General features: G+C 35.1%; 1 non-coding gene across 1 annotated transcript; it reads right to left on the reverse strand.

Annotated features, from left to right (window-relative positions):
- Positions 1 to 6,412: 6,412 nt before the first annotated feature.
- On the reverse strand, positions 6,413 to 6,531 carry LOC112480697. Its single transcript, XR_003046758.1, has one exon. It is a non-coding gene; the product is annotated as a 5S ribosomal RNA (ribosomal RNA).
- Between the last annotated feature and the right edge of the window lie 18,596 nt (positions 6,532 to 25,127).

Here is a 25,127-nt window from a genome sequence, read left to right on the forward strand (position 1 = left end):
GTGTGTTGATATTAAAACTGTGTTGAGGTCTATAGATGTCTTCAAAACATTACCAGTGAGCACTCTTGTTATCATCATCATTGCTGCTACAGAGAGTAGAATAAAGACTCCAGACCATCCATGCAGATTTAAGTAGAATGAAAAAAGTCTACTATTCCTGAGGATGTGAACCTTCTGTACACCCTGGGAAAAAAATTAGACTAACATGTTTACAGACTGATAATTTAATGACTTTCCTTATATGTGCTAGTCTGATACACTTGATTTTCTGTTCATTTACAGTGTTCTCTTAGAAGTGTGGAGTCAGTAACATTTGTGTATTCTCCTAAATTCTGGACATTTTTGCTTTATAGAATGCCATCTTTCTATCTTAAATATGGACTTTTAATAGTTCATTGATAAAATAAGATACACATGTGTACATTTGAATTAACTAGAGCATATTTAAGAAGTGCGATAAAGATTGTGGTACCTTTCATTGACAGAAAATGTTTGTGGAGTTTCTTCTCATCAGATTAAAATTATTTTATGCATTTAAGAGAGACTAAATCTTTATATATATATGTATATGTATCATATATGATATATATAAGATATCAATAGCTGACAAAATATTGTGATGATATGACTTAAATTTAAAATGATTAGATATAAGCATTTATTAATTTATTGACTTGTTAAATTTTTACTTGATTTACTTTTAACAAAAGCATAATATGTCAGTAAGATGGTGTGCTAGGCTCTGGGTATTTGTGATTGAAAAAAAAAACATGATTTAGGTTTTTATAAAGCTTACAGTATATTAAAAGATAAATACATTAAATAGTAGCACTAAAAGTTATATAATGAGAAACTCATACATATTATGAGGAAAGACACATGAAGCTATAAGAGTGTATATAATGACTTAAGCTGTACTGGGTAATTGGAACATGAATCAGGGATGGCTTTTCTGAGAACATTCGAGGAGTTGTACAGAGGCAACCAAATTCCTCCTGTACTTGACAGCCATTTAAACATTTTACAATAACTATGACACATACCTTGACTATTATTTTCAACTTCAGATTATGTAACTACAGGTTTTTCAACCTCTCTCTCCAGAATATGGGAATTGAAGTCTGGAACCTTACAAGCTAAAATCTAGGATAGTCTGACATACGCATCTTTGGGCTCTCACTGATGTTCTTCCATAAGCACCCAAAGATTGTATTTGCTTTTGGGATTACCACATCCCATTATTGATACACATTGAACTAATCGTCAACAGACGTTTATCAGTCATGATTCAACCAGTGAAACAAAACCAGTATGTGATATACATTCAGAGATATATTGCAAGTTATTGGCTTACTCGATTATAGGGACTGGCTAGGCATGTCCAAAATCTATAGGACAGATCTTCCAGAAGGGCAATATGGAACTCTTGGGCACTTGCTGAAGTTGCTGTCCACAGGTAGAATGTCTTCTTTTCTCAGAGAAGCCTCAGCCCTGATTTGAACACCATTCAATTGATTGAATCAGACCCCCACAAATATCTAAGATAAACTTCCTTACTTAAATTAACCTGATTATGGACTTCAATCACATCTAAAAATACCTCCCCAGCCACACCTAAATTACTGTTTAACTGATTAATTGGGGACTGTAGCCCAGGCAAGTTGACAGATTTCAAATTTCATCACATGACGTAAGAAACTTTTAACAGAAAGTGCTAGCAACTTTTTCTGCAGCTTATTCTTGTTATATGAGCTCTTTAAAGTTGAACAACTACATTGTAGAATCTTATATAGACACAGATCTAAGTTTTTCAGAAGCTTACATAATTTAGAAAGTTTTCTTTATAATATAAATATACAACTCATGTCCTTTGCCCATTTTTTTAACTGGATTTTTTTGCTGTTGTTCTCAAGTTGTATGAACTCTTTATATATTTTGTGTATTAGCCCCTGATCAGAGGCATCATTTGCAAATCTCTTCTCTCAATAAGGTGGTTGCCTCTTTGTTTTATTGATGGTTTCTTTTGCTGTGCGAAGATTTTAAGTTTGCTATAGTCCCATTCATTTATTTTGTATTTTACTTTCCCTGCTTTTGAGGTCAAATTCATAAAATCCTCTGTAAAACCAAGGTCCATGAGCTTAATATCTATGTTTTCTTCTGTGCAATTTATTGTTTCAGGTCTTATATTTAGATCTTTGATCTATTTTGAGTTAATTTTGCTGTGTGGTGATAGACAATAGCCTAGTGACGTAAGATCTGACTTTGGGTGGTGGACACACAATGCAATATACAGATGATGTATTTTACACTTGAAATCTATATAATTTTATTAACCAAGTCGCCCCAATAAATTTAATTAAAAAATACACAACCATAATACAAAATTAGGTAGTGTGTTTTATATGTAATTTAGTGGCCCCAGTGCTTTAGGTTCATTAACTTTACATATTTGCTTGTACCTTAGATTTACCCTGTAGCATAGCATATCAAAATTTTTTTTTAGCCTGTTCAAACCTTCGGTATCCTGCTTCCATCACTCAACATTTTTACTATTCTTTCAGTTTTTTATTATCTGAAAATATATTCTAGAAGAAAACACTGAAACACTACTTCTTAAAGGACACTTTAAATATGTTTGTGTAAAGATTTATAAAAATCACTAGATTTTACTAAAATTCTATAAATATTTCACCACTTTTCTTCCTCTCATGTATGTATCTATTTCTATAAACATATTAAGGTCTGATTTCTTTTTTAGTCATTTAATACTTGTATGATGCTAGAGTTGTTTCAAAAAGATATCCTCAGTTCTGCTCAAGATAGCAGAGTAAGTAAATGCTGTGCTCTCCTCCTCTCATGACCATGTCAAAATTACAACTAACCTACATAATAACCATCAGTGAGAATGGCCTGAAGTCTAGCTGAACAGAAGTCCTATAACTAAAGATATATAGAAGAAGCCACCTGAAGACTGATAGAAGGGTCAGAGACACAGAACAAGCTGATCTCATACCCACGTTTAGCAGCTGACAATTGGAAGAGATATCTTGGCTACAGAGGTTCCCCTCAGAGGAGTGAGTGCTCGCAGCCCCACACCAGGTTCCTCAACTCAGAGCACCAGTGCTAGGAAGAGAAGTCCCCCAAACTTCTGGCTGTTAAAACCAGTGGAGATTGTGGTTGAGTGAGACCAAGGGTGGTTGGAGTCCCAGGCACTCCTCTTAAAGGGCCTGCACATGACTTACTCACTACTAGACTCATTCACTCTGAACTCCAACACTGGGGAATCAATTCAAAAGTTGCTGGGGACATAGGGGAAGAACTGAATTGTCTGTCTTCAGGGAGAGGGCCAGAGGGGCAGCTTTCTCTCAGACAGAATTTCTGGCAAGGACATTGTTTCCTTGTTCAGCCCTCCCCTGTCACAAAGTGCAGGCTCTGTCAGGTACCATATCTGAGTCTCCTAGCTAACACCAGTTCATCCTGCCCTGGTGACTCCCTGAAACCTTGCTCTACCCAATTTGTAGGACCACCCATGCCTCTTCCAGTGGCTTTTGCATACAAATGGCCTGTCTCGGCTCATGGTGTGAACTTTTGTAAAATCTCTCAAAGGTTTGCAAACCCCAAACAAGTAGCATCTGTCCTCAGCATGCCCTGTAACTCTTGCTAAGCAGCCACAAGCCTGGTACTAGTGGCAGCCAGCATCGGTTTACGGCTAGCCTCTCCCAGGTACCTCCAAGCCCAGAGTGAGTGGAAGACATCTGTGGACTGCACTCATGCTAGGTGGCATCAGGCTGGGAAGAGGTAGCACCTGAACTTGGCTTGTGGCAGGGCCCCTCCCAGGAGGCCCTGGGGCAGGCACATCTGGTGGCCCGTTTGAACAGAGCTGGAGTACCACCTGGCAGCATCCATAAATGATACACCCAAAAGGCAGACTCAGCAGGTGCCAGAGCCCTACTGAAGTTAATCCTGCTCTGTAGGGTTGGCTCCCTCACAACAGTTCCTCCACTGTAGTCACAGCCAGTCCTCACAATCAAGCAGGCTGAGAGTTAATTTCTCCCATTGATGTGCAAGCAGCAACCAAGTCTCAACTACCACAGGAGGGCACACACAATCCACACAGGGACATATACCTGGAACACTCAGCTCAAGTGACCAGAGAGACTGTGCCACTGTGCCCCATAGTACACCTACTACATAAGACCACTCTACTAAAACCAGCAGACATAATAGCTCTATCTAATACATAGAACAGATAAAATGCCCAGATATGTTTGACTTCACTAAGGTAATGATTTTCACTTTCTTTTAGAAAGAAGTCTTACAGTTAAAAGAAAAGCCTACCTAAGATAAGCTAAATCTAATTGGAAATTTTATAGGCTTTAGTTACCCATAAGTCCAAGAAGTTGGCTTGATATAGGTAAATTCAGACTTAGACTAGTCTTTCTCTCCCAGGCCCCTTTCCCCTCCATGTTTGAGTATTATGATATACAATATTTCCACATCTATTACATTAAAGGACTAGAGTTAATTCCATTAAAGGATTAGAGTTAATAGATGTTACCCTCTGGCACTATAACCTAATTTAGTCTTCTGGTACCTATAACCAATAAGAAAAAAAAAAAGGTAAAAAAGAAAAAGAGATATATTATATCTGTAGATTGCAAAGATACACCTTTATTGAAGTTGTGTTGAGTTTGTATCTAAGGGATGTTACATAAAATAATGAGTTTTATGTTTAGCTATGGTTTTGCCACAGATATAAAATAGTTAATAGCTTCAAATACAATCTCACATTTATATGCTGAATCTTTAATGAAGACAGAGAGCATGCCATTAGATTATATCTGGGATTTTGTAGACTCACCTCATACTTTCCCAAAGCAGATTCTCCTGCATTGGATTCTTTTGGAATTCATTACTGTTTATCAGCAGAATGGGACCTATGGTGACTGGAAATTCAGCCTCTTCACACGATATATAGAAACAAAATAAATCTTAGGGAAAATTGCCTTCCAACATACTTAACTATAAGAATATTAGCAGGTAAAAAAAAATCAATTTATTGTCAAAAAGTATTTATTGATTTCTATACAAAGGCTCTCAACCATTCTATCAATCTATATATTGATTACAAAACTATTGATCTATCAGAAGTAAATTGGCATTGATTCATGAAAATTTATACTTCTAAATAAAGTTCCTATATTAGGTAAATTTATTTCCTCTAGTTTTGGTTAATATAGTTTATATTAAAGAAGCCATAATTAATTTAGAAGAATTATTTTGAAAATTCAAAGGAGGGTGTGCTCCATCTTCACAGTGCACCTGCCCAGTAGAATTTGACCTAATATTTGGCAAATAATTTCTTCCAAGGCACTATAACAAAGGCTCCTGTTATAATTATAGATCTTTTAAAATTAGAAAGGTACATAAAAACAGTCTTCTTTATTCTATGTCTTAGTCTGTTTGGGCTGCTGTGGGGTTCCTTTTATAAAAGAAGTAATCTGTTCTTGAGGACTCCACCCTCATGACATAGTCACTCCCTAAAGGCCCCACCTCCTAATACCATCACCCTTGGAGATTAAGATTTCAATATATAAATTTTGGGGAGAAACAAACATTAAGCCATAGCATTCTCATTTTCTCGTTTTATAAGTCATGAAATCATACCTCAAAATGGTGACTTGTCCAAGAAAATTTATTTAAATATTCTTTCTTTCAACACACGTTTACTGAGTATAAATAGTATGCTAGGTTATTCTGTGCAACTACCTAAAAGATTAGGACTGAATTAGAAGTCGCATTGTAAAATTCCTTATGTAGTTGAAATAAATAAATTCACTTGTTCTAGGAAAAAAAAATACTTAAGGGCCTTTATTTCACTTCTACTGACCTGAGTAACTGATGCATGGAAATGTTTTCCATAAAGGATATAGGGGAAAAAAATGCTAATATAATGACTTTATTATACTTGCTTAATTGTATTTTTCTGATATCACACCAAGATAATATCACTCCAAGTAGATTATTTTAAAAGTATGTAAATGAAATAAGAAAATATAATAAAAATGCTCATAATTCTATCAATGAGAGAAGAAACATGTTAATGTATATTGTTAATATTTTTTTACACAGACTTCTTTTAAAATTACTGAGATTATACTGTAGATATTTTTGGTAATTTTTTTATATTATTTTATATTGTCGATATTTTCTATTTTATTAGTAATTTTCTACATGATTTTAATGTCTGAATAATATTCCATTATATTCATCTACCAAGTTTTATTTAATTTATTCCTTTTAGTTGCACTTTCAGATTATATTAAACTTTTCTATTTTATTTGTTATTAAGGACAAAATCATGGAAATAGTTTTAGAAACACAGGATCATAGCTTTTTTTTTTTTTTTTAACACCTACAGCACCAGGTCTTCCTAGGTGGTCTCCCATCCCAGTACTAACCAGGCCCAACCCTGCTTAGCTTCCGAGATCAGACAAGATCAGGTGTGTTTAGGGTGGCATGGCTGTAGATGGATCATGGCTTTTTAAAGTCTTTTTGGCAAGGCATTTTTCATTTTACTTTTCTCTATTCTTAATACTATCTTTACTATCAATTTACATAATATCAGTTTTTCATTAAAAGGAATGATAACAGTATTTCTTTCCCCTTTAAGTTAGCAGCAACTTACTGGAAAATTTTGTCCAAAATATTACCTGTTTTTGTTTTTGTTTTTATTTTTGTTTTTGTTTCAATTTAGAAGCAAATATGTAATTTTGGCTTTGGTCTTTGCTAAGTAGCAATTATAGAGAATTAGCAAAAGCATTTATATTTCATAGAAACATTTGCTAACCTGACCCTAATGTAGATATATGGAAATATATAGCACTCCTCCTTAGTGCTCTTGGAATACTAGATTTTTGCTTCAACCAAAATATATTAACTTTAACAATTTATTCCTCACATTTTTATGTGTAAAGGGACAATGATTGCATCAAAAATGAATTCTGATTCAATCACCTGAAAAAATACTTGTCTAGCCAAGCAAAGAGTTCTTTTTGTAAACCAAAATGAAAAACACATCAGTCATGATACATCAGAAAGAGCAGAAGGAGAAACAAAGGATAGAAGAAAGAAACTTGGAGCCCTCTATAGTCACCTCTGTGCTGTTTTACCAAAGTTCTTCATGTGAAATCATGTAACTCAGTATGTAGACTTATGGGCAGAGTAAGTGTAGAGGGTGGAACCTGTAGAATGTTTCAAATTAGAATAATGAATGCTTTGAGTCATGTTTTAAATTTCAGAATTATTTTTTAAAAACAAAAATATTGACTATTAGTCTTCATAGTCGTGTTTTTCTTAAATTTATCAAACAAAATAAAATTTTAAAAGGTAAATTATTTTATTTAGAACTTTAGAGACATATATTTGTTAAATATTTGAAACTAGTTATTTATAGCAATCATAAAACATTTTAATGTGTTATCAAGAAATAAGATGAGAAAAGAATTAGTTCTGGAAATTTAGATGTGGGAGAAACATAATGATAAGTTCTTGTGGTAAGAAGAAAATTAAAGCAACTTTACATAATTGCCTGACAAATTTACTTATTGAGAATTAAGCTGGAGGATTAACAAATATGAAATAGATTACTTAAGGCAAAGAAGCTCAATATTTAATCCAGTAAATATATTTCAGTTCATGGAAATGTATTTGAGATCATGAGTCTTTTGGTCTATTTTATTTAATTCTTTTCATCTTATATTTGGCCTTCAGTTTTGTGTGGAAGGACAAATGACTGTTATCTTTATAACCAACAATAATGCCTTTCATATTAAAAAAATGTAATTCAAGTGTCCTTTTAAAACTACTGGATATTTAACATCTTATTCTAATTAGGGGATAAATCTTATTCGCTACAAATATTCAGGTGATTTACTGTGCCGAGGAAATGTAATGTCTTATCTACATTTTTAAGTCATTTTACCCTACAGAAATGTGGTTTGCAAATGCATCAAGCTAATCTATGGTCTGACATTATGAAACACAATAAAAGCCCATATTACTTTTAGTTATAAATGTTTGGAATTTTAGTATTTCAATACTCATTCCAACCTCTACCTCATATTACTTTAAGTAAAGAAAAATAAAGCATGTGAAAATATGAAGTTGGAATCAGTGATAAAAGCAGTCTATTATACACTAATGGAAATCACTTATTAAGTGCATTGTGCTGGATCGTATGTGTGTATTTCAGGTTGTGTGAATATGATGCTATAAAATCTGTGTGTTTAATCCCCCCCAAGATAAAATCAGTTTCTAAAAAGAGGGAAGAAAAATAATGATGTTCTTAGAGTACCACACAACCTTTTCTTCTGCATAGCTGCCTTTGACTTTGCAGAGCACTCTGCAGGAGTGAAGAGCACTTGATGAAGGAAGTTAAGCAGAAGCAAGGGCATGTGGTGCAGAAAAGGAGACATCATATTCAGTAGAATAAAGAAAAAGTCTCTAAGTGATGCAGCCACCTCAGTGACACATTTGGGAGGAAAATTTTAGCTATGGTAATTGAAAACTTCATGCAGAAAGAGAGATATTTGATTTTAGAAAGTGGAACCTTCCAAACCACAAAAGCAAAATGAAAAGTAGCTCTCAGATGAGATGTGCTATTATCATCAAACCACAGACTGACTAAAATCATGAAGTTAGAATCTCAATGCTAAAACGGTGATGCTAAGTAATATACTTGAGTATTTTAATATATTGAGTGTGTCTTCTAAAAATTCTGGCCCTGGAATTATCCTCAAGATAAAAATTCATGGGCTACGGAGCTCCCTTTTTACATTAATCATTATGTTTCCGAATTAATAGCATGTGGCCTTATTTTCTGTTACTACATACACCCACAATATATTATAGCTTTTAGGCATGCATGGAAGAAAAACATACCATTTTCATTTTGCTAAAAACTATTAAGGGCAACAATTCAAAACCCACCATTTTCTTCCTATAAACATTTGAATTTGGAAATAGTAAAAACATATAAATCTCTATTGATGTATACTAGTTTGTGATCATTCTATTTGTTTTTTGAACTAGTAGAAGCTTAAATTGTGAAAAGCAATATGTTTTAGAACTACAAAACTTGTACTGTATTGATTATATTTCAGTAAAATTAAGGTATAAAATGATTTGAAACATTGAAACATCTATGATTATTCTCACTAGTTAGAATTTCCCTTGCTCCATCTCCATTTGAATGTACCTTTTATTTTCTTATGTGTGGGTGGTTTGAAGTGCTCCACATAAAAACTTGTCTTAGTGTAGGCTGCTTTGACAGATAACTGTAGACTGAGTGAGTTAAACAGTACACATTTATTTCTCACATTCTGGAGGCTGGAGATGAGGGTGCCAGCATGGTACCAGGGTTCTTGGAGAGTGCCTTCCTCCTTGTTTACAGAGGGCCTTGTTCTTGCTGGGTCCTCCCATGGTGGAAAGAGAGCTGGCTGGTTCTCAAGCTGCTTCTTATATGGGCACTAATTTCATTATGCAGGTTCCACACTCAAGCCTATTTACCTTCCGAAAGCCCCACATCCATATACAATTATGTTACGATTAGTGTTTCATAATAAAAAATTTGGGGAGACACAAACATTTAGTCCATTGCAATACTGAATAAGTTGACTAATCCTTCATTCACACTGAAATACCCCCTGGGAATCTGTGTTCTAGAAAAGGAAAATAAATTTTTTGAAGTTAAATAGTCAAAATAATCTTGTGGTTAGCAAACTTTAATGATTTACATATATAGTTCCTTTTATAAAGTTATCTTATTTTGATTGGATATGAGCCTTTACACTATTAAAATTAAAATTCATAGATGTTTTCTTTTTACTCAGAGACTGATCTAACATTCAAATATGTTTCTGTGATTATATTTATTTACTTCATTCACACTGTATAAATAGGACTGACTTTTAAACCAATATTTTATCAGTTATTGAAAATACTTTATCACTGGCAAGCCATGTATAAAAATATATATGGCGAATAATTATTCACAAGGAATCATACTATCCATCCTATTTTATTATCTTATTAGATTTGGTGGTGTACAAATAATTGAACAATTAATAAGAGGTCTTCTTCGCATTACTGAACATTTACCAACTCAGCCCACCTGGTCTTTTACATGATATAAATGTACTAATCATTTATTTATAAAATTGAAAATCTACTTAATTAGACAAAAGCTATACTTTATTCTAACTGCTGCTGAAAAACTGAAATTCTAATTTCACATCTCAGTCCATCTTTTTGTTTTATAAATTTGTTTAAACTAAATTTACTTACAGAAAAGTTGCAAAAATAGTACCAAAATTCTTGTGTATCCTTCACCTAGCTTCCTCTAATATTATCCTTTCTATAACCACATATGTCTTTCAAGATCTTGACACCTTTGAAGAGTACTGATCTACTATTTCATAGAATTTCCTTCAACATGGGTTTGACTCTCGTTTTCTTCAGTGCAACTACACTATTATATGTAATACTGTTAAATTCAATTATTAGTGTATGAATTTCACTTTGGCTTTCCTACACATGCTTCTTGGTTTTGTTTATTTGGGGAGAGCCAATGCATAGTAATGTAAAACATTACTATATTTCTAAGAGTCAGAGTTATAAAATAGTTAAAGTAAAAAATCTCACTATCTTTATCTCTGCTGCCCCTTTACCATTCTTCTCTTTTACCATCACTTGTTCCCTGTAGGTAACCAGTAAGCAAACATGTGTGTATATTCATGTATCCCCTTTTCTCTATATGAAATATAACATAACATGGGTACCCTTTTAGGTTTTTGATTTTCAACCTACCAGTATGTTCTAGAAATCAATTGTCAGCTAGTAGATATCGCCTTCATTCTTTTTTACAACTACATAGTGCTCCATTGTGTAGATGTACCATAATAGCTTTTTTCAACCACTTTTTTCAACCTGAATTACAAACAATTCTGTGCTGAATAACCTTAGGAATATATATTCTCAAATAACTGGAGCTACATCTTCAGGGTAGTCTCCTACTGGTAATTGAATAAAAGTAAGTGTATAAGAAGTTTTATTAAGTATTATCAAATATCTGTATAGCATAGAAGTGTTATGCTAATTTCATTATCATTAGCAATGTATGGGAATACCTATTTCCCAACAAACTACCACCAAAATGTATTGTTAGATATGTAGTTAGGTAAGTAGATAGGTAGATAGGTAGACATTAGATAGATAGATAGATAGATAGATAGATAGATAGATAGATAGATGATTGATAGGCAGGCAGACAGACAGATGATAGATATTGTCATTCTGATAGTAAAAAGTGTTATTTTGGTATCGTTTTCTTATTTCATTTTTCTAATTATGAATGAGTATAAACATTTTATTATATATTTTAGGTCCACTTTTACTTTTTATTTTTGAATTTTTTAATATATTTTTCCCATTTTTACAATAAATTTTGAATACTTGGCCTCTCAATTTTTGAGAAGAATATTTATTTTAGGGATGTAATTATTTTATATGTGCTACATGTTGTGACTGTTTTCTCCTGGTCTTACAGTTGTCTTTTGATTTTGTTTATGGTGGGTTTTTTTTTTTAATTGATCACCCACTAATTCTAGTAATCATCTATCACTGTACAAACTTATCACAATTTTATCGATTATATTCCTCTACCCCTTTTCACCCATCCTTCCATCCCCCGCCCCCTTTCTTCTGGTATCCATCCTATTGTGGGTTCTGCCATGCAAGTTTTTTAAGTAACCAAAGTTAGCAATATTTTCTTTTACTGCCTCTAGATTTTGAATCCAAGTTAGAAAGCCTTTCTCTACCAGGATTAAAGAACAATTTACCATCAGTCCATTTCCTATGAATTTCCTAGTCATTAATTAGTTGGATGACAGTCATCCTCTGGTAGACTCCTCAAGAAGGGTTAATGGGTGCAGGATTCCCTAACTTCTAATGTGTTGAAACAGTGTTCCCCCCACTGCCTTGATATATGAAAACAGCTTAGCTAGATATAAAATGTGTCCACACTTTCTTTCATTATCTTTTTTTTTTTTTTTAAATGCTGCTTGATTGTTCCTTGATGTTTAGGTTAATTTTGAAAGATCTGAGGCTGGAAAAATTTTTTATGAGTTTTAAGTCATTTGAATTTTTTGTCTGGTGGCACTTTGAGGATTTAATTTTTATCTTAGAAATCTAATATTTTTCCTAAGATATATTTTGTCATTGATCGTTCTATATTAATTTTCCCAGGTATCCAGTAAGATCTTTCAATGTGTAGATTCAAGATTTTTCTCGATTTCTAAAGAATTTATTATAGTTTTAGATATTCTCTTTCATTGTTTTGTTTTTCCACTTCACAGACTTTAATAATATAAATATTGTTCCTTTTTTTGTCTGCCTTCCATTTCTACTATTTTTTTTCTGCATGTTTATTCTTTCTTTCTGCTATTTACATTCTCTAGGTTTATTTTTTGCCTTTCTTCAACACTTTTTAGTAAATTTTTTATCTATGTCTATTCTCCCTTGAGCACCTCACAATTTTTTTTCTTTACTTCTGATGTAATTTTGTCTTTTTCCATTACTTTTCAGAGTTTAATTAACTCATTTAACTTATTTCAGTTTTCTTGTACATTTATGTTCACAGTTTTTGAAACAATGATTCAAGGAACATTGAATATATCCTCAGATAATTATTTGAGTATATTTAATTCTATTTGGACTATAGAATTGCATTTTACTTCTGCTTCATTATTTTTCAGGGGGAGACTTTGCTAGTTGACTTTTACAAAATTTTATTTCTTGATTTACTGCAGTAGAACAGTAGATCTTTCAAAATCAACTTAAACATCGATTGTCCATAGACTTTCTATTTGTCTACTTTTTGATATTGGAGTGTTTTCTAGATTTCTCGTTTAATAGTATCCTTTTCTGCTAGCCTATCAAAGTTCAAATATATGACAAATTTTTGTTTCTAAATTTTGCTCATAGTAGAGTACTTGTCAGTCTTATAATTTTGCAATTCCCTTTTGTCTTTCAGAATACTAAAATTTCCACTTTGTCTTCTCTCCTTTATCACCCAATTTTCAAAATGTGATTATTTCTTCTTTTTTTTTCCTTTGTCTCCATCAGAAGCTATGTCTTTGGAAGTAGGTCTATCTAAATCAGGCTTACCCATTTAAACCAAGTAGGTCTATCTAAATCAGGCTTACCCATTTAAACCAAGTAGGTCTATCTAAATCAGGCTTACCCATTTATACCTTTAAATAGCCCTATATATGGTGTCTGGCCATTAAATTATTCTTAATTTAAACCATTTCCCTTAGTCCATTTTCTTATCTCCTCAGTAACTTATTTTGTATTTTCAGATGTATGATAATTTTAATCTTTCTTGATGTTTTCTCAGTTCTCTCTCAGTTCCTTAACTGGTGTCCATTCTGTCTTCCATGTATATTTTCCTGGTGTTACTTTGATCACCATAAAGCATTGTTGTACAGTGGCGCTATGGTGGGAGCATGTAGAACCATAGACTAAGATTTTTTTCCTCTTTTAGTCACAGCCATTTTATCAGTTTTAGCATTCTCTATCTTCAAGTAATGCTAATGGTATGATTCTTCATAGAATTTTCATAGCTATAAAGTCATTTCATATCTTTTAGGGAGGAAATTTTAGGAGGTCAATTACTATAGACTTGCCATTTTCTTCCTCTACTATATTCTTAATCTCACATTTTCTCAAGAGGTTATATACTAAAATTATGCAGATAATTTGGATACTTTCCTTCTTCTCCTCCTGACCTCATTAAAAATTTAAATGCCACTGAACTGCAACAACCTATCAACAAATTTTATTATATTTCTTGACACTTAACAATAGTTTGGAAGTACTTATTTTGGCTTCAAATAAAATAATGATTGCAATCCATCATTTCATACTTCAATAATTGTTGAATCTGCATAGAAGATTGTATCATATGCACTAATTGTCTCTAAGTACAATAAGTTAATAATTCAATGAGTAGAAATATTCCTAGTTAACAATAGATCTTTGAAAATTCTGTACTTCAAATGAAAAGAACAAATTTGAATGATAAATTGTTGAGATTTTCCCTTATGTAACTTTTAAATCATTCCTAGAATAATTGCTTAATAGAGCAAAAGTGCAGCCCATTATTCTTATTTTGTAGTTCTTCCTTCCACGAACTTGCCTCAGGTGGTATAAATGACAACTCTAATCTTTGCTTTGAACTCTAAGTCAATATGATTACTTTGCCAGCAGTTCTCTTTTAAGTTCTTCCCTATATTCTCACTCATCTCGGGAGCTGTTGCAGAGGCTTTGAATGATCACTAGGCCCCAACCTGTCCTATTTTTCTGGGAGCTCTGACAGGCTTCATTTTACAGTATCCATTGCAGTTCAGTGTGGATCTGTGGCTGCATTATGGTCAATGAATGTGACTAAAATGATCAACACCACTTCTAGATTTTGTCTTTAGAAACATTACCATCTTTTCACTTCTCGTAGCTATTGGTTTAATGTAATGGACTCAAACAATATAGAGGAAGAAATTGTCGGAGGGCTATCATCTAAAAGACCTAATGCTTCTCAGTACCTAAACTGGGTCAAGAGCTCTGCTTGCTTATAGGAACTGAAGAATATTCCTTACTACAAAATGAAGAGGGCCAAGATGGTGATGGGGCATTATATGCAAAAAGAGCTGTGAACAAAAGGGACTGAAGCAGAATAACTATCCATAACTAAGATAATTCAATAATTTTATGCTCCTGCCTTTATATACAGAAGGCGCCCTCCAGTCAGAGAGAAGGTACCGTGAGAGCATGAGCTTACCCTTCTCCATTCCTTGATCAACGAATAAAGTTTCTGGTCTGCTTTACCAAACTTATTCTTTTTCTATTGATGCAAATGGCACTGGGCAGAAAGACCTTGATTTGAGTCCCTGACTTAAAGGGTTGGTAACAAATTTTGGCATCTACTGAAGGACTGGCTTTTGGCCCCCCTCTGGCATGCTCCACTCCTTGCACCTTGGAGTTTTCTCTGGCTTCCAAGGGAGAAACAGTGAGCAACGGCACTTGTCTCTGGCTAACTCTCCCCCATTGCTGCTGGCCTTAGGGAATGGGTGAGGAGGGCCTATGACAGAGGGAGAACCACAGCAGTTTTGCCCATTGTCCAGCAGTCAGAACCATGCTGCTGACTATCATCAATAGGCAATTGCAGCAGCATCACTGCCACTTTGTGAGGGTTTGTGACACTGGCTCCACAAGCTGATTACAATTTACTTGTGTCTAGCATCAGAACAGGTAAAGGGGGAAAAGAGAAATTTGTTGAGGTTTTGATCCAGTACATAGGGGATGGGTGGAGGGAGGGGAAAGGCCCTTCCGTTAGAATAGAAAACTCCCAAAAGAAATTGACTCCATACAGAATGGACAAGTTGAGGAGGAAGAAAGGTTCCTTCTAAAGAAACTAGTTCAGTCCAGTGAGGACAAATTAAGGAAAGGAGTCAAGGACTCCTGACCCAACAGGGAAATGTCAAGGATACCTGACTGCAGGTAAAAGGTGAGAACGAATGGACAAAGGGTCTTTTGTTTCTTCTTTTTTGCCATTCTGGCATCTTGCTCCTCTCCTGGTTGTTCCTTTCCCATTTTACCAGGAGGGCTTCAGGAAGCCCTCTTCCTCCATTAAAACCCTCCAGAAGTACAGTCACCTTCTAATTGGAGAAACATCCTGTCCTCTGGTCCTGGTAAGAACTCCTTGGGTGTCTTTTTCTTCACTAGTCCAGCAAAAGATGAGTTACCTCACATTTACCAACCAGGGCCAGGAAACACCCTAAAGCATGGAGTACAACCTTTGGCTGTCTGATTTAATTGTTTAGAAAAATAAGCAATTACCCGGATCAGAGGTCCAATCTTCTGAGTTAAGACTCAGAGTGATGTTCTCTTTTATGTAGAGAGAGATCAAAAGACTTTGTTAAATGTGGGAGACCCAAGTCTGAGGCTTGAAGCAGCTGTCACTTTTCATATTCTAAGCCTTTTCGTATTCTGAGCTCTATTCAAATTGTTCATCATTCTTCCTTCAAAGAGAGGCTTGGCTGTTAATCCAAAATTAGGGATCCAAATATGACATCCTTAAGAACCTTCTAAGATGCTTTCTTGTGCAGGGAGAAGTGAGACTGCAGATAGCTTCCTTCTTCTCCTAAGGCAGATTTCTCTGTCCTTTAGTTATGATCAACCCCATAACTTTGATCTGGGATATCTGAGGCTTTTTCCTAGAGGCCTTGTATTCTTTATCAGCCAAGTGGTTTAGGGTGGTTGTGGTGTTTCTGTCTGATAATTCCTTAAAAAGTGGACCCTCCTCAAAGTGTAGGTCCCTTAACTCTTTGGCCAAGGCCTTTCCCAAAGGGTAGAGAAGTAAAGAGAAATAATAAGGCAGACTCAGTGGCCAAAAGAGCTGCTCAAAGCTAAGTTATCCAGCAATTGCCTTTTTACCTGGAATGCCTAACCCATCAAGTTACTCCCCAATATAGAGAGAGAGTAATGCAATAAGGCAGAAAGATAAGCTTTAAACAGTACCCTTCAATTGTGGGTAGCTAACCAACCTACATGGGCAGTACTTCTTTCCTACTACAACTGTGTGTGCAATCAGGAAATCCCATCAAAGAACCCACTGTGTTCTAGCTCTTAGGTTCTAGGTTCTTAGGTTCCAGGAGGGAAGCTTTGTATAACTGGCTAATAAATACCATCGCAACTCCAAGTTTAAAAGCTCTAATTGGTGTAAATAGAAAGATCTGATAAGAAACATGGCGGAGTGAGAGATGTCCCGGATCTCTCCCCTTGAAACAACAATAACCTGAACATCTAAAACTCAACAAAAAACACCCAAACTGTGCACCGGCATGTCTGAGCGTGGGATCTGCGCAAAAGAGCTACCTCAGGTCAGAACCTCGGGTGTCGGGCGGTAGACTGGGAGAAATAAAGAAGCTGAATTGCCAAAGCTATTCTGAGAAAAAAGAATGAGGCTGGAGGAATCCCTCTGCCTGACTTCAAATTATTCTACAAAGTGACAGTAATTAAAAGGGCATGGTATTGGCAGCAAAACAGACATAGAACAGTTGAACAGAATCCAGAGTCCAGAAGAAAACCCATATTTATATGGGCAAATAATTTTTGACAAAAAAACCAAAAACATACAGTGGAAAAAGGAAAGCCTATTCAATAAATGGTGCTGGGAAAACTGGAAAGCCATCTGCAAAAGAATGAAACTAGACTGTTGTCTATCACCACACACCAAAATTAACTCAAAATGTATTAAAGACTTGAATATAAGATCTGAAACAAAAAAATGCATAGAAGAAAACATGGGAACTAACTAAACTCAAGGACCTTGGACTTAAAGAGGATTTTATGAAATTGATCTCAAAAGCGAGTGAAGTAAAAGCTAAAATAAATGAATGGTACTACATCAAACTAAAAAGCTTCTGCATAGCAAAATAAACTGTCAACAAGGTAAAGAGACAACCAGCCGAATTGGAAAGTATATTTGCAAGCAACACCTCTGATAAGGGCCTAATATCCAAAATACACAAAGAACTCATACAACTCAATAACAAAAAACAAATGATCCAATCAAAAAACGGACAGAGGACCTGAATAGATACTTCTTCCTAGAGGACATACGAATGGCCAAAAAATATTTGAAAAGATGGTCAACATTGCTAGCTATTAGGGAAATGCAAATCAAAACCACAATGAGATACCATCTCATACCTGTTAGAATAGCTATAATCAACAGGACAAGTAATAACAAATGTTGGCGAGGATGCAGAGAAAAAAGGCATCCTTACACACTCCTGGTGTGACTGCAAATTGGTACAGTCACTACGGAAAACAGTATGGAGTTTCCTCAAAAATTAAGAATTGATCTACCATATGATCCAGCAATCTCTCTACTGGGTATTTATCCCAAAGACTTGAAAACCCATATCTGAAAAGATATTTGCACACAGATGTTCATAGCAGTATTATTCACAGTGGCCATGACATAGAAGCAACCAAAGTGTCCTACAAAAGATGATTGGCTAAAGAAGCTGTGGTACATATATGCAATGGAATATTACTTAGCCATAAGAAGAGATGAAATACTGCCATTTGCAACGACATGGATGGACCTCAAGATAATCATGATAAGCAAAAAAAGCCAGACAGAAAAAGTTTAAAACCATATGATATCACTTATATGTGGGGTATAAACCTAAAAGCAAAAAATGAACAGGACAAACAAGCAGAGACTCATGGACATGGACTATAGACTAGTGTTTACCAGTGGGTAGAGGGTGGGGGAGAAGGGAGCAGGTACACAGTTAAAGAGGGTCAAATATAGGGAGGTAGAAGGGAGAGCAAAGTGGATAAAGGAGATCAAATATATGGTAGCTAAAGGAAACTGGACTTTGGGAGGTAAACACACAATAGAATATATAGATGTTAAATTGTAATGTACACCTGAAAATCATATAATTGTATTAACCAATGTTACCCCAATAAACTTAATAAAAAAAAGAAAGAACTCTACTTGACCAGGTAACAAAAGCCTGCCCAAATTACAATGCCGATAACCCAAACACTCATCCTCCCCAGATCTCCACGATGAGGCCCAATCAAATGAGGGGAACATAACCCGAGGAGGACTGACAAGTGGCTTCACTGTCATGCCTAAAGCACCAGGTAATTTTAGGTCCCTCTTAGTGCTAGTCGCCACCTTCTTTGATTGGATAGAAGCATTCCCCACCAATACTGAGATGTCAGTAAAAGTGACGAAGGCTCTATTAAGGGAAATAATTCCTGGGTTCAGGTTCCTAGAACCTTTACAGAGTGATAATGGGCCAACATTTATCTCTCAGATGACTAAAGGTGTTACCAAAGCCTGAAGCGTCAACTGGGTATTACACTCTGCTTGGAGACTTCAATAATCAGAAAGATGGAAAGGGCCAATAAATAATCAAACCCTTAAGAGAATTTCATCCAAATTAAGCCAGGAAACAAAAGAATTGGGTAAGGCTCCTTCTAAGAGCCTTATTGTGCATATGCCTAGTTCCAAAAGAAAAGTTAAAATTAAGTGCCTTTGAATTAATGTATGGAAAGCCAATTCCCCTATATCCAGGAACAGGGACAACTCAATTCCCATGAGCTAGAGTAACCTAAATATGCTCTCCAAATATGGGAAACCATCAAGGCCCTTATGGCCTACAGAAATCAGGTATTGCTGGCTTCCACAAATTTAACCCTTCATCCCTTCCAACTTGGAGACTGGGTATATCTCAAGACATGGGAAACTGGAAGTCCTCAGGATCAGCTTACACCAAAATAGAAAGGACCCTATCTAGTAGTTTTAACTACTCATTCTACTCTAAAGTTACAGGAGGTCATTCCGTAGATATATCACATTTGAATAAAATGAGCTACCGAACCAGCCATAATCAGCAGAAGCTCCACCAGACCCTACACCCTCTCAGTACTCCTGTAAACCATCATCTAACCTGCAGCTAGTTTTGTAGGATGCCATGTGAGATATGTAATGAACCATAAGTCTGCTCTGATCTTGGACTTTTGCCTTCAAATAGGGACTCTTGTAATTTGTATTCCCTCCCTTACCTCTGCTTTTCCAGGAACACCTATAGCTGCTTGCTTTAACTTAACTAGTTCCTCTAACTAATTTGTTGTAAAGCCTACATTAAGTCATGACGACCCTAGCAATACTCTCCCTCTTGCAATTTCTTGCCCTGTACTTGACTTTATATTATTGCCCAACATACTTAGAAAGGATGTAATTTACTGACTGCAGGATTTGCCACCAGCAACCCAAACTAAACAGGGAAACACTCACATACCCAATAGGGACCCCTTTATCAGAAGGGGAAATAACCCAAACAGACAACCTGCTTCTAGTCATACAAGTGGAACCTGCCCAGTGGTGCTTCCAAGCAATGGTTTTGTCCTGGTATACCAAAATAGACCCTAACTTTAATGACCTTGTCAGAAATTTCACATACCATCCCCCTATTATGTAACAGATTGCATGGAATGCACAAACTGACAAACACTAGTTAGTAGCTGGTAAAACAGGGCCCAGTGGTTATTACAAACTATGCACTGGAGTGAGTTGTGATTTTGAGAAATGGGAAAGACGAACTAGACAAGTAGCTTGGCACCACAGGGAATGCTGTGTTTGGAATAGATACTGGGGCTCCATGGGTCTCTCAGATTCTTGGCTGTTCACCCTGAATTCAATCCTTGACCTACAGTCCACCTGAGACAGTACTCTTACAAGGAGGTTGTATGTTCTTAGCGGTAGGGACAGGTCCAGAAAGATGAATAGGCAGCCCAATGCCTAAATCATAAAGAGACTGGGGTGGGGAGGGTCTGAACAATATGAAGAGTATGCCCAGACTCTCAGTATGTACAGATTTATAACCATAACATCACCTCCTTAGCAGGCCAGGAAAAAAGAGAGGGAAGGGGGAAACAGGGCTCTGCATTGCTGGGGTCATCACTTTAATTAGATCCTTAGTAGTGTTAGTGGGAGGCACCATTTATAATATAGTCACAACTCAAGAAATCACTGCCATGGTGGTTATGGCAGCCAGTGGGTCAGGCCTGGGTTTCAAAATATTACAAAATTATGCTAATTCTTTTGCAAAAATCGTTCTTGATAGTAGGATAACCCTAGACTACTTTCTAGAAGACCAAGAAGAAGCATGTGCCTTAACTAACATATCCTGCTGCTTTTATGTTAATCCTAGTGCTGCAATTGAGGGAAGTTCAACTAGACTATTAGATAAAGCCAACTGGCGGACAGAAAACATCAACCTGATCTCACTGAATAGACCTAGAATAGAGTTAAACAGACTGTGCCTGAGTTCACATGTTTCTACCACTTCTAGATATCCCTCATAGCAATTATATTTCTAGTTTTTGGACCCTGCGTTTTAAATTGATTAGTAGCTTTCCTTACAAAAAGACTACAGTCCATCAAACTACAGATGATAGTTTCCCAAAGCTATGAACAGCTTGGGCTTAGGCCTGGTAACAACTAAGTTTATCTTAGACCAGCTAGAGAAAATGTCTAGGTTCACCAGAAAGCAGTTAGGGAAGACTGACTATTACTCCTTATCCCTTAAGAATAAGTAACAGGACATGGACAGAGGAAGGATTTGTCACTGGACTATCATCTAGGAGATGCTGATGGTTCTCAGTACCTAAACTGTGTCATGAGCCATGCTTGCTTACAGAAACTGAAAAGGATCCCCTACTGCAAAATGAAGAGGTCTGAGTGTGAAGTCCAAGATGCCGAACACAAAGACCAAGATGACAATGGGGAGTTGTGTGCAATAAGGACAGTGTGCAAAAGGGCCAAGTGCAACAGAAGTATAACTAGGCATGGCTAAAATAATTAATCACTTCACATCACAGTCTATAAATACAGAAGGCACCTACCCAGTTGTGAAGTGCCATGAGTTGTGAAGTGCCATGAGTTCACCCTTCTTCATTCTGCTTTACCAAACTTAGTCTAGTTCTATTGCTGCAAACAGCACTGGGTAGAAAAACCTTGGTTTGGGTCCCTGACCCAAAAGGTCAATAACAAAATGTGGGTTTCTAAATGAGCTAAAAAAACATGGCATGCTCCTTTTTCCTATTAAGAATAAAACATAAGGTTTTATGGTGAAAGTTTATTGAATTTTGATTACTGTAATAGTAAGCTATTGCTAGGTAATTCAGGAGCAAGTATCGTCTAGGATTGAAAGTTACTGTGCTTCTACCACCACCATTATCACCAACATCACCTATAAATAGTGGTAAGCATAGTAAGAATGTATGAATTCTTCTTGAATGGATAAGTATTTTTCCTACCATTGTAGTTACTATTAATAATGTTCTATTTCTACTCAAATTAAAGTTCATTTTTTTCTATGAATACCTGAGCTTACTAAGATATTCTGACCTTGGACATATTACCGTTTATTTTAGTTCCTCAAAGTTAATTTTCACTTTGTTTTACAGTTTCCTTCATCACAAAGCTTAGAACAATATCCTGGGACTAAGCCAGAGAGTATATCACTGTAACATCTGTCTATGATATATTCCAAATTATTCCTCTCTGATGTTGTAGACACAGTGAGGCTCCACCCAGGTCCTTGTTTAGGAAAGGATTTATTTCTATCTGTGGGAGTTCTGTCACCAGAAAGCCTCCAGGTTTCAGTTCCTTTAGGGGTTACCTCAGCTTTGAAAAGCTGCCTTGCCCAAGGTCATGCTTTTGGAAGGCTGGATCTGGTTGATGAGTGAGGTGGAGTATAAAGATCTGGACATTTCAACCAGACGCAGAACACACTGAAGGGCAATATTCCCTTTATAACCTTCCATTGTTTTGGGTGAGGTTTTATTGGAACTTTATCATAATTGAATTAATCTATTTGCTACTGACCCCACCAATTTGTCCACAGATGTTGACTCAACTAAACATCTTATATCCCAAACTCCATTTCAGTCTGTTTTAAGACTACCTAACTCACTATACTTGACCATATATTATTATTTTTCTCCAAAACTAAACAGGTTTAAAAACTCTCTCCTGCATCTAAGCCTCATGGAGGCCTTCTCTGTTCTCCCAAATTGCCGGGCAAGAATTCTTACTAGGTTCTGAATGTGATATCTATTATGATTTAACCAATAAAAAAAATTGAATAACTAAACAAAGCACACCAATCAAATAAGTAGCAACAATAATGGCACCAAAATAAAAGAGTAGCCAGGCTGATAAAAAAAATTTAAAAAAAAAAGAGAGGAAGAGTAGCAGAAAAATCAGAGAGAATAGGCAGAGTTGACATAAGCAAGTATGTGATAGTTACATTGTAATATTATCTATATAAAACAAGATAACAGTCGGTCATATATAAAACAACTTGAAAAGACATAATTTTGTTAGAGTACCTACATTCCACTATGACCACTTAAAAAAAAAATTATTAAAAATGAGACCACCTTTCCCCTTCCAATTACTCCCCCCAAAAATAAAAAATAAAAAATAAAAACAATATCAAGGTAAATAAATAAAAGAACCAATGAATAAGTACAATTAAAACAAATCAACCAAAAAAACAAATAAATGAACTCATGTTGTCATAACAATTATGCTATGTCCCTGGGGTATCAATCAATATGGAGATCGAATGTTCTTGGAAGCAGTGCATGCATACCTACTACTCTTGTTCTGCAGCGGTGCTTGAAGGATCATTTGTTGTGGGCAGCAGAAAAAACAGCTAGAGTGCAGCAACAGTATTAAGGCAATATGAAGCACTCAGCAGCTGAACTGATAATATTTGGTTAAGTAAACTATATGCTAAATAAAAGGATAGAAACAAGACAAAATGATATGTGAAAATTAGAAGTCTGAGAGAGTAAAGTACAAAACCGAATGTTGGCTTAGGATTGCATTTTATCCAATGGGAAGTATTCACTGCTAGTTTTAAAAATACTCATACTATTTTGAAAGTATCTTAAAGACATAGATTTGAAACACATGCTGGGATTTTATAGTGATTATGTATTCAGATGAGATTTCGATTCAGTGACCAAAAATATAACATTAAAGCATTCAATCTGCAAGTTTGATAGTATACACACAGCTAAGTATTTTTTTTTCTGAAAAATATCCCATTATGCATAGAAATTCCGAAGTATCTGCAGAGCTTTGAAATGGATGCATTGACTCAGAGTTTCAGTTCCCAAAGAGTCTTGTTGACATAGCAAAAAGATATGAGATGTGCTTGAGAAAATGGAAATGGTTGTTCTGTGAACAATTGAAATATCTACTGACTTAATTGTTGATATTTTTTCTTAAATAATTATTTAAATAATTATTTGTAGTACAATCAAATTTTACTTTTTTTAAGTGATGGAAAGAACTGTCCTTCTATATTGAACTGTCCCACAATATCCAACTGAGGAAAATAATATCCAGAGATTTCACATGTTTTCTCAGTGACAGTTAATGGGTGGCAGGGTTAGTAAAAAGATATATGTCGTCTAGCTTTCAAGGCCAGCTAGCTCCCTTCCAATTCTCTATGAATATAAATTCACTTACTGAACAACTACTGTATTCCTCATAAAATAGATATATTGGTAAATCTATGGCAGAGTAATACTTTATGTTAGGGGCTAAATGAAAGAAGGAGGAGCCTCTTGTCACAGTAAAGAGCTAGAAATAAAAAAGACTCTCACACTCTTGTTGAGTGCTACTAGACAATAAAAAATACATTAAGTCCTCTGTCTCCCAAAAAAAATCTATTCATTGTCCAGAATTGACTACACATTCAAATACCCAACCACTGTGTGACAAAAATCTATGCCAAAGTGCTGGTAATGAAATCCTGGAGAAAACACATGAGTATTTCATATCTCAGCATTCTTTAGATCTTATTATCAGGCTGTAAATATTTACTGCATATTATAAATTTTAATTATGCAGCCACAAATGTTATAGCACAAAAGATTAGTATATTTCAATATTTATTTGATTTTAAGAAGATTTCAATACATAGTTTGTTTAGATTAAATTCAAGCTATGTTAAGAAATAAGATGAATTATATACTTTACATATTAGATAATCTGTAATACATGATGTAAAATAAATACTGCATTCAATAAAGAAAAATAAATTAGGTCCAAAGCACTTTTAAGATCCTCTTCAAATGTCATTTTTAGAAAAATAGCAGATGTATGAGGCCAGTCGGCGGTGTATTTTGAATTCACCAGTTTAATTAAATTTAACCACATGTTACTTTTTGCCAAATGGAATGAATTAAACATTTTGTATTTTTTATTTAAACAAATATATGCCACACCCAAACATTAGTTTTACATGTCTTTTATCTTAAATATGCTATTTTTATAGCTGATTCAAGAACCATATTTATACCTATGAGACATTCCTCATACTACTCTCCAAACTTTGTTCTTTGGTAAAATAATTTTATCTTCTTGCTCTGTATGATCAGACAATCATATGGGA

Source organism: Pteropus alecto, unplaced genomic scaffold (assembly GCF_000325575.1).
Source record: "Pteropus alecto unplaced genomic scaffold, ASM32557v1 scaffold20, whole genome shotgun sequence".
Classification (NCBI taxonomy): domain Eukaryota; kingdom Metazoa; phylum Chordata; class Mammalia; order Chiroptera; family Pteropodidae; genus Pteropus; species Pteropus alecto.